Source organism: Pocillopora verrucosa, chromosome 13 (genome assembly GCF_036669915.1).
Source record: "Pocillopora verrucosa isolate sample1 chromosome 13, ASM3666991v2, whole genome shotgun sequence".
Lineage (NCBI taxonomy): Eukaryota > Metazoa > Cnidaria > Anthozoa > Scleractinia > Pocilloporidae > Pocillopora > Pocillopora verrucosa.
In genome coordinates this window covers 1,142,315-1,153,652 of record NC_089324.1, presented here as the reverse complement: position 1 = coordinate 1,153,652, position 11,338 = coordinate 1,142,315, and the positions used below count along the sequence as shown (strand labels likewise).

At 39.8% G+C, this 11,338-nt stretch overlaps 1 non-coding gene across 1 annotated transcript in view; it reads right to left on the bottom strand.

Annotated features, from left to right (window-relative positions):
* The window catches only part of LOC131789508 (uncharacterized), a 38,398-nt gene that overhangs the window by 4,467 nt on the left and 22,593 nt on the right, over window positions 1-11,338 (bottom strand). The window contains exons 12-17 of the transcript XR_010715996.1: window positions 10,881-10,997; window positions 10,325-10,441; window positions 3,979-4,334; window positions 2,611-3,738; window positions 1,263-1,410; window positions 93-369 (exon numbers count right to left, since the gene is read on the bottom strand). This is a non-coding gene — a transcript (uncharacterized protein). The remainder of the gene's footprint in view (window positions 1-92; window positions 370-1,262; window positions 1,411-2,610; window positions 3,739-3,978; window positions 4,335-10,324; window positions 10,442-10,880; window positions 10,998-11,338) is intronic.

The following is an 11,338-nucleotide window of genomic DNA, read 5'->3' as shown; positions in this document are numbered from 1 at the left end:
AAGGAAAATTTCCTAGTATGGACTATTCGTGCTATAGAAACTGGAGTCAGCTCTGGCGACGTGCGTTAGTTGGCTCGCGTGTCAAACCTCACCTGCCTTATCAACTAGTCCCACTTGGGTGGTTTGTATGTGACTTTTACTCCCATTGGCTTCTTTGATTTTTTAGCGCCGCCTGGACCCCCTCCTGAAGAAGACTGGGCCCTGGTGGGTTTGTGAGGAACATCTGTGATGCGAGGAGTGGACGGGTCTATGACGTCATTAAATGACGCAATGTTATCGACATCGTCGTCGACATCCACTGCCTCACCATTTTGTTTACTGTGAGGGGTGGGGTAATTCTTGTCTGGTACGAACTCTCCTTTTCTTTGTCTGAAAAAAAAGAGGAATTGGATAAACAGGAAGAATATAAAGAGCACCACGACCCAAGGAGGTCACATTGAACTTTATTAATACAGAATCTAATCCCTTTCTTGATTGTATCTTATTCATTATTTCATTTTTATATTCAAGTGCAGATCCAGGAATACTTGATGATGAGAGGGGGGGAGGGGGGGTCCCCTCTTCACCTGCGGTTTACAAATAAAATGAGCCAGTTGATAAGAATTTACCAGCATTTAAGTGTCAGACAAGAACTGGGTAAATCTTTGCTATGAGAGAGTCGAGGGAAAGGTTTCGTAGTCCCCTAAACCTCCCTTAAGATCGACCACATTTTAAGATGACACAAAGACATACAGTTCTTGCAATAACACAACGACAAGTGCACCAACTATTCGCATTTATGAAGAAAAGATTGAATGAGATGCTAGTACAGCACAAACTACCCTCCTCCGCCAGTATATTGCAGATTTACCTAACAGTTAATCGGTACCTATTTATTCTCCAGGATGCTGAGGAGTACCATGAAAGTATGGCGTTTTGCTAAAGAACATAACGCAATGACACTAGACCTTTACCCAGATATTTCTGTCCATAATCCAGAACACGAGTAATCGGCCGTATACACGTTTGTGTCGAAATACTCAATTTCATTCCCAGACTTGGCTTTCAAGGTATGGAATGATAAAGTTTAGCAGGAAAGTATTCCCAAAACACCAAAATCAAAGGAATACCCACACGAAAACAAAAATATAATAGCAAAGATTCATGAAAATTTTAGTGCAGAAGAGCTGTTAGAGCACCCTGTCCCCCTTCCTCCACCCCCCTCAAAAACGAGTAAACTGCATCTTCACTATCAACACAGACGTCTTAGGATTTCCACTGACCTGTAAAAGCGAGTAAATATGAACACGGATAAAACAACGAGTAGTACCAGGCCCCCGATAGCTGCGGAGATAATGAGGATGAGCAAGCCCTGGGAAATACCTTTGTCGTCATCCCCATCCGTGCTTCCCTGCACGGCGGAGGTTGGAACTGAAACAGAAAAACATCATTCTGAAAAACCACACATTGCATTCACTGCTTCCTGCGCCTTTCAAGAACATTTGATAACTCTAAAGTTAGGAGCCAAACTTGCGATTTGACGCATCCTGCCATCAATCGTGGCCGTGGAGGCAATTTAAAAGATACAATCAAAATGGACCGACCTCCTCCAATCAAAACTTATGAACGAGACATTTTGAGCCCCCTGAAACATGATTGACCACAGGCTTGGTCAAGGACTGACGAAAAGCCAATTTCAATCATCCATGACCTATTCCATACTTCGAATGTTATTGAAGAACGTAACAGTGTTGTTAGTCATTTACCTTACCCGAGCCCTTGTACAAAATTGTAAGAGACTCTAAGAAAGGTAAGAATCAATTCCTCGCAGCATAGTATGAAAAATGCCAAACAAAAATTCTTAATATCTGAGAGATGTTTTTAAGAGACAAATAATCACAGGTCCTATTAAACCAGTCATTTTTAAAGGCTTGAGGGGGGGGAGGGTGGGAATTTGGAGGGATCATATCGTTTTCAGGGAGAACAGGGAAATTATCATTCGCCAACAAAGTATTGGGGGATCGGGGGACTAGGGAAAACTGACTGCCTTTAACTGCCAATGAGTGGGGATTAGAAGAATATTACAGAGAACCACCCTTCCCCCCTCCCCCCTTCCCTCGATAAAAAATGACCGGTTCCTTGACTGAAATTGAAACAACAAAATGAAAACGAGGCACAATGTCAACAAGAGGACATAGGAGATAAAAAGGAAACAGGGAAGAACAGTCGGAGCGTTGGCCAGAAGAAGCCCATTCCAATATAGTTGTTTTAATTTCTTGACGGACAGGAAAGTCTGTTTCTCCGCACCACACTTAGAATTCTGGCTCAAGAACTACTTTGTACCTTCTTTCATCAAAGTATACTAAGTCTTCGCTCTCCGACATTTTATACCTTTCACTCATCAGACGAACATCAGATCGAGATCAAACCTCATATACACGTTTCGGAACAGACTTCTATTCGAAAGACTTTCTATAAATAGTTTTATTGGAATTGAAGTGTCCTTAGGCCTACACCACATGCTTCTGTCTCCACTCTCTCATTCATTCCTGGTACCTCTAACTACCTGCACCCGGTACCCTGTTCCCGTTTCCCGAAGTCAACACGTTATACCAAAGAAAACTTCCTTACCTTCAGGGAAGGGTAAGGGTGTCTGTAGGTTCCTGCTTGGGGCAGAGGGGTTAAGAACCAATGTTGAAGAGGGCGTCAAGCTTTTAGATGACATGGTAGCTGAGAATGAGTCAATAGTTATATTTAATTTATTCTCAAGAACATTTCTCTTGTTCCTGAGAATTTGTAGTAAACCTTTGCCATCAAGAACTTGCGTGTGATTGGTTCCATTGTTAAGTGACGTCACCGTGACGTAAAAGGCCGTTCCAACTGCACTTGGATTCCCGGCCACGGAGTAAATACTGTATATTATCACATCTACCCGGGTGATATTGATTTTAGAGGGTTTAATATCAGGACGAAGTGCTCCGTTATTAACTGATGATGCATGAATTTGTGAGCTATGATGACCCAATTCTGAATCTCGTTTTATCCTTAGAATATCCGACAGAGAGTCGTCATTGAAGAAAAAATTTTGTGCCAAACGCTTCTTACGAACACGTTTGGCCTCAAAGAACTTTTCTTCACCTAGGCAAAGGGATGAGTTCGTCATGCACGATTCCCAAATCACTCCTTCGATAATCTTCGAAACGACATGTACTTTAGGATAAAAGATCTCAACTGTAATGTTAATCATATTAATGTGAACTCCTTGTTGAGTTTTCCTATTGTCGACAAGATCCATACAACAAATTCCTTCCTTTTGACGTACTTCACCGCAATTAAAACAAACGCAAGTGACATTATTTATGTTACAAGTTAATGGAGCTTTCTCTTGCACAGCGACCGTAGACAAAAGCGACGTCTGAGCTGAGGTAAATGAAAAATGAGTTGTTGCTATGGGAAGCGAGATTATTGATGTAGTTTTGATGGAATTCACAGGCATTTCTGTCAGAGATGGTGTGTTCGTGTGTTTGACATGTCTTGATGTCGAAAGTGAGTTTAGCGTACATTCATCGGTACTTTTAATAAGAGTTATCGATGATGAAACTTTCGGAATGGGGGTACTTGAATCTTGAAACGTAGTGACACTTGTGATTGATAAAGACTCTTTGATGACCGCGGTATGTGAACTGGATGCTGACGAATGTTGAGAAGTTTTGTGAAGCTTTAGATCCGTCGACATGCTATGTGTTCGGGTCTTATCACCTGAAGAATAATACGACAAAAATGTTGATTTACTGCGATTTTTTCCCGGTGATAAATCACTTTTGCCAAGCAAGCTATCTGTAACATGCAAATTGGAGGTCAATGCGGAAATCAAGGCGGTGAATTTTTCATGAGGGCGCAATATCGTTGACGAAAACCCCGCGATTTCTGACAAATTACGTCGCTGCTTAAAAGAACTCTGAAATAAAAACGTTGGTGTAATAGACATGACTGTAGTACCTTTAGGTGTAAAATCACTGAACGAAGATGATGTTTTTGTGCTAATGATAACTCTCTTATCAAATGTGCTGATCATTTCATATCCTGATCGTGAGCGGCTGCTGTCTCTCATGTCGCTTGCTTCTACGGGTTTCGAGCTCAAAATGGATGCCATTTTTGATCTATGCTTCGTATACGATGCTTTTGACTCAATAGAAATTTCACCTCCTTCTCTTGTACTCTGAGCGCTGCGGTTTTCACTTTGAAGTGTTTCTCCCACAATTTGACTGCGTGGTGTTGCTTCTGAGAGTCGAACATTCGTTTAACACTCGCGGACGACGACACTTGCGTTGAGCGTGTTGGTTTTTCGGAGCCTCCTGTGAGGACACCAAATTGAGAAATATATCCATCGTTAACAGAATTAATAACAGTTTCCAAGCCTGATAGCTCTTGAGACGAACGAACACTTTGTCGAGGTACTACGCCAGAGAGAGTTGGCTTTGAAGTAAAAAGCACAGATTGCAGTGGCAAAAGAATGGAGGTATCAGTAATATCGCGTAAGTAAGGCTAGAAGGTTCGCAAGCAGAAATCGGCAACAGAACAAGGAAGATAAATCCGCACAAACAACAGCTTCGGACGATTTCCCACGCGCAAACTGACTTCTTACTTAGTCCAGTTTTCAAGGACAACATATCCAAGTATCTTGCTGCTTACTTCAACATTCTTAACTTTTCGTTGACACCAAATTTGCGTGAAAGTACACACTCTAGCTCTTCATTGAAAACCGGTGCATTTCACCCGCCGCGAAAAATGATACAATAGCTGAACTTTAGTACAGAAAAACACTGCCAACACAATATCGAGTTATTAACCGTCTCCTCTTATTCAAACACACTGGAAAGTAAACAATACTGATTGACACGACTAATTCTTAGAACAGGTGGCGACTGCATTTTGACCAATAACATGCTTCGCGACATCGAAACAGCTCCCTTGATTACGACTGCATTTCACATCGAAGTAATTTCATCGTGTGATTTTAGTTGCTTCAGCGTTTTTCTCCCTGCCAATAAAATCTCTTAATTGTGATTGCTGCAGAGATAATGGAGTTTATAACCAAACAAGAAACCACACGGACCGGAAAAAACAAGACAAATATACATGCGGAAATTCGAAAAAAAATGATTTACTAGTTTGATTAAATATTCAGTTGTTCTTTATGCCAAACGCGAGGGCGGATACTCTTTCACAACTTAGGAAAACGAATTTGTTGCTATCATTCGGTAAAAAATCCTTTAAGAACTCGCAAACAACACAATAAGTTGAAAGATTCTCTCTGGGAGATAGCAGAATGACCTATTTTGACAAATTTCTACTTCGTTTAAATCCTTTTTAAAAATGCATTTAGATCTTTTCGTGGAACTCCCGATGTAATTAAAATCTATTTCATAATATTAGTTTATTAATTCGCCATGAGTTATTATCCACATTATCAGAGCATAAGAAGGCAAATTGTCGACAAATTTCATTGAAAATTACAGGAAAGCAATTTCGTCTTTCTTTTCTTCATACATGGTGCACGAAACAACACTAGGGATTTAGGAATAAATTTACTCGTCTCATTTGTAAACATTTTGACATGACATTTCAATTTTTTGTCATTTTTAAATAAATTTGTCGAAGGATACCCTCATCGCATGAGTTTTCTTAGCTGTCATGGTTTAAAATTCCGATTAAAATGTCTTTTCTTTTCGAGTAGTGACAGCGGCTAATTTTTTTAGCTCATTTCCTGGGGCCCGACATCAAGTAGAAACTGACATATATTTCCTAAAACTAGTAATTTATTTTTTACCGAGCCCTTGGGTTTTGTTGTTTAAAATTCAACTTTGAAAGAATCCATTTAGCGAGGAAATCTCCAAGATCTAAATAACAGAATTTAAGCACATTTCGGAGAGATAAGGGTTTTCGTGACCAAAATATGCTACTCGCAAATTATCCGCACGGCGACAGCCATCAATTTGGCTCAACTGGGCAATCTGTTTCATTTAATTGTAATTTTTTCTCGATGCAAACTCTAAAACCTCGAGTCTATTCCCTATCTAAATTGGATCGTGGGCTTTAAGAATTTGTCTCTTAAACTTTGCGAGATGCAGTAATTGATTCTTACACTTCTACTAATGGAATATGAAATGTTCTATTTTGGTAACAAAAGATTCACTGAGTAGAATAGTACAACCACTATAACGTCTAATTTGATTGCTTTAATGCAACACATTGTAGAGTATTTGAAAAGAAGCGAAAAGATGTGAGAAAACTTTACGAAAACGAAAGAAAAAAGAAAAAAATAAATAAACATTTGAAACAATAAACTAGTAAAATGTACTATTGATATCTAAAGTATCGAAATTCACCGAAATTCAGGACACAAATTTTGAGCATCTATTTATTTCTAAAGAGAACCGTTCGTTTGGAAAATTTATTTTGCGGCTTTTGCAAGTTCTAGACACAACAATAAATTCACAGCGAACAATTCTTAGTAATTATATCTGATTACAAAAAGATATTTCATAGACTAAGAAATTACACGCAGAATTTAAAGAATATTGGAAAACAAGATTACGAAACCGATTGTTAACTCGAAACTGAAAGAATGAATTAAAAGACCAGAAGGCGCTTCGTAAGATTTGTAATGAATTTCGAGCTTGCGAATCTAGCCATAGCCAACAACACACTCGTTACGCATCTATCTTCGTATCAAAAATTAAAGTTTCTAATGGCGGATTTTGCAGGAGTGAGGATACACTGTACGTTTTATTGAAGAGTTTGACCTCTTTCTCTAAAATTTTTAGGGTAGGTTTGAAATTTAATTAAATCTAAAGTGTGCCCATACAACTTGCATTTGACAAATTTTATAGTCCTGCAACGTAATATGCAGCCAGCTGCACGATTTTCTGTTACCGTGTATGGTATGTTCAGTTTCTGAACAAATTCCAAGGAGCGATTGCAATTTTCGATAGGGCCCCCCCCCCCCCCCCCCCCGGAAATAAAGGTTGAAAAAAAACCTCCTACTCTTAAATGGATCTGCACATATAAATAGCTTGGATTTTGTGAAAAAAGGTTTGTTTGCGTTCTCTGTAGGGTATTCAGAGCTGCGATTTCCTCTGCCGCCTGAAGGTAACATATCTATACGGAAAAAAACCGCTTGTGGTCGACAGGTTTCATGATTGAAAATTTCACGTGCCGTGAGTTGAAGCCGCGGGTGGTAAGATTTACAGAGTTACATGTAGGGATCACACTTTTTCAAGTAGGATGAGGAAGGAAAAAAAATGAAGACGGCGACGGACAAAGGAAAAAGATTGTTGGTTAAAGCAAGATTTATCAATCAAGAAATGAAAAGAAATTTAAGAATTAAAAGAAATATGCATAGAGGGGGTAAGGAAAGGAGACAAGAGAGAGAATACAAACGAGACAGAAGTGTTCACAATGAAAAGAAACGTAAAGAGAAGAGCAGATTAGAGGAGGGAAAGAGGGAAAGCAATGGTAAATGTATCTTCATGACAAAGAAATTAAAAGAAGTGGAAAAATGAGCGCCTGAAGGAGATGGAAAATATGAGAACGAGAAAGAATTGGTGCAAAAGAAGAAAAGGCGGAGGAAGAAGAAAAAGAGAAGACAAAAAGCGAGCACAACGAAGAGTGGATGAAATGAATGAGGAGAGGATAACAAGGAAGAAGCTGAACGAAAAGAAGAAGAAAAGGAGTTTGAAGAAGAATTCACCTCCAAATATGTATAACGTGCACTGCAGAAAAAAAAGCTGTGACTGAAAACCGCACAGGTTTTTGATTGAAAATGAGTAATCACTGCAGAAGTAAGAGCGGAGTTGAGTAGCGAAAGAACTAGCAAATGGAAGTATTTAATTTAATCTGAACAGTTAGTAATGTAAATGGTTACTGTATTGAGATATGGTCACGTGAATGTCATGTTACTGTGTGAAGGACTGTCATATACAATAAACAATAGAAACTGACAAACAAACGTGATGGAACAAAACAGTCGATAACACAAAACCAAACAAAAATAAATGACGTGAAATTGGGATTACTATTTAATGTTTAGAAGCGTCACGTGACAGCAAGGACTTTAGGGGCCAGTATCACAATGAAATGTGACAAACGTGGACTGAGGGGGTGGAATAGGGACGGAATTTCACGCCATCCCTGGCTTGATATGGAATCGAGAGAGAAGGCGAACATGCGCTGAGAACACAAATCAGTGTGGTAAAGAATTTTACGAAATTTTCTATGGAGTGTATCAAAATAAAAGCCTGGGATGATGAAAGTTTCGGAACTGATCTGGTAGATTGGAAACGCAAGAAGTGAGGCGAAAGGGACGATTTTTTTTTCTGATGACAGTCCCTCCCGGACAGAAAGTTAGTTTGTAAGTGACAAGCAGGGTTTGTTAGTCAGCGGTTAGACGTCAAAACATACATTAGGATTACTCAACATGCATCTTAATTATGACGAAAACTTAAATTTAGCCACAGACTTTTCAGCTCGATTCTGGCACAAATTTGAGATAAAACGAAGCAAATCATTCGTCCTGAAATTATCCCCTCTTTTACAAACTCAGTTAAGATGACAAAGGTTCACATCTACCTTAAAAATCTTTGCAAACGTTTCCCTATCAAGCCAGAGACAACGTTTCTCAAAACAAAATTAAAACTCATTCACTATACATAGGGTACACAACTAATTCTAAACATTAATTCTAAACGATGAATTTTGAAATTTTAAAGCTGAAGTCTTCAGCATCTCCCAATTCTATTGCCCAATTCCACGTCACAATTCCATTTCCCAATTTCCCAATTTCCCAGTCTCCCACTTTCCCAATTCCAATTTTCCAATTCCAATTTTCCAATTCCAATTTTCCAATTCCAATTTTCCAATTCCAATTTTCCAATTCCAATTTTCCAATTCCAATTTTCCAATTCTCCAATTCCAATTTTCCAATTCCAATTTTCCAATTCCAATTTTCCAATTCCGTTTTCCTCCCTGTACCCAGTCCCTCCTCTAAACTAACTTAAAATTATTGACTGTTGTGTAGGGTCCTCGTTATGCATATGCATACAGACATGAACTTTCTCAACATGCCTATGGTCCGACAAAAATTTTACTGACTGTTACAATAGCACATATGACACGAGCGAACGAAGTACGAGACAAGATGAGCGAGCTAGCAGCAGAGAGAACCGTCTTAGTTTGAAACGGTTTTTTGGGCTTTGCACTTTGTTTCACCCCTAAAGGTCAAAAACGAGAAATACTAATCTTTGGAAACAAATAAATGAACCAAGTCAAAGGAGACTATCGCTTTTGCATAAATGTCAGGCCCCGGTTGTTTTAAGTCGAATAACGCTATATATGTATTGCTATCCACTGGATAAATCTATCCGAAGGACAGCACAGCACATTTTGTTGAAACTCATCCGCTGGATAGTGAGTTATCCGTCGGATAGCGTTTTCTGCAACTGGGCTCTAATGGAATCACATTAAAAGGTTTGTTATGAAAAATTGATTTTAATAATATAAATCCTTGCAGGGGTAGTTCTATGAGGCACCCGTCGAGAGGCGTTTTGAAATTCCGTAAAGATTCGAATTAGCGCCCACGACACTTATCTACTTTTTCTACCTCAGGGCGGGGGGGGGGAGCTTATTTCTTTTTTGAGGAACAGCAGAAAGTGCAGGAAAAGCTCTGATGTTTATTTGAAAAGGATCAATAGGACTGGAAAACGGACTTGTTGTCCCTGGATTCTTCCTTGCTAGAGCGACCAACCAAGCGATCGTCACAAAATTTTAAGAGAGATCATTCATTTGAAAGAACTGTGCGTTCACGTGGACAGAACAGTTGAAAGAATGTGACGAAGTCCATTGTTTTTGTAACGAGGCTCAAAGTGAGTGGCTTAAAGGAAGATGAAACTTGGTTGATCTCAAGGTACATGTACTCTAGCAGTGCTATCACTGAAACAGAATAAAGGCGCTTATTGGAATGAGAGCGGCGCTTATCAGAGGGGGGGCACTCATTGGAACGAGGACGGTTAAATCGAATCAATACAGTCAGTTATTTGACCCCTTTTAAGAGAATTTCAGGAAAATAAAGCGAGTCTATGGTTTTAGTATAGGAGTGAAACAGAAGTGCGACTTAAGTAAAGACCCAGGATACTCCTGTACATAGTGAAAGCTCTTGCAATATTTGTCGTATTCGTGCCGCAGTTTTGGATAATTCACACGCGAGACAGAAGAAGTTCTCTCCCAAGTGTTTGATCTCTCGCACACAAAGTACGCGAGTACACTTCTACTTAGCGCCTGTACTCACCATTACAAAAGTTGCAGGCTTTTGGACATATGCTCCTCATTTTTCTTCTGTGATTCTTACAGTATCCATCTTGTTGAACGAACTGGGAACAATGAGCGATTTTGTCTTCACAAGGCACTGAAAGGAAACCAAAGGAATCACTCCAGTTATAAACGTCGATCATTCCAGTGTAACTTTTCTTGGGAGAAATGCGCACGAGATAATTGCATTACAAAGAGCGCAGAAAATGCCCATTACAGAGCGAGGAGAATTGACATTTGGGCAAAGTTGCATAGAGAAACTTCAACTCCCTTGCAGATTATCACAGAAACCATTCTTCTTCCCTCCTCCCTCCTCCCCCCTCCCCAAAAATTTTACACATTTTACCGGAATCCATAAATACTCCGGAATGGAAAGGGATTTTGTGAAAGGAGAGTGACCTATCAAAGAACGCAACGCAGTGACTCGATTTGGGCTCAAAGCCGGAGATCTCGATCCAGAGTCCAACGTGAAAACCAATAAACTCCATGTCCCCTGTCAACAATAGGTAATAAAAATGCCTATAAAAACTGGTTACCAGGAGCAAGCGGGCAGATTCCGTTCAGGCTGATGCCCGGGCAGATACATTTATATGTGTCTTCCAACCGCTGACAAGTTGCACCATTATGACAAGGATTCTTTACGCAAGGATCAGCTATGGAAACAAAGGGATGACCCGTTAAGATATCTAAGATGTAAATGTTTCAACTAAGCTAGAAATTATGATTTCTTTCATTACTTTGTTAGGAAATAATGGACCATGTCAGCCGCCGTCTGTTTTCGGACTGTGAGCGAGTGAGTGTATGAGGAAGTGAGTGAGTGGGTGAGTTGGTGAGTGGGTGAGTGGGTGAGTGAGTGAGTGGGTGAGTGGATGCGTGGGTAAGTGGGTGAATGGGTGAGTGGGCAAGAGGGTGAGAGAGAGAGGGTGTGTGTATAAGTGGGTGAGTGTATAAGTGGGTGAGTGTATAAGTGGGTGAGTGGGTAAGTGGGTGAGTG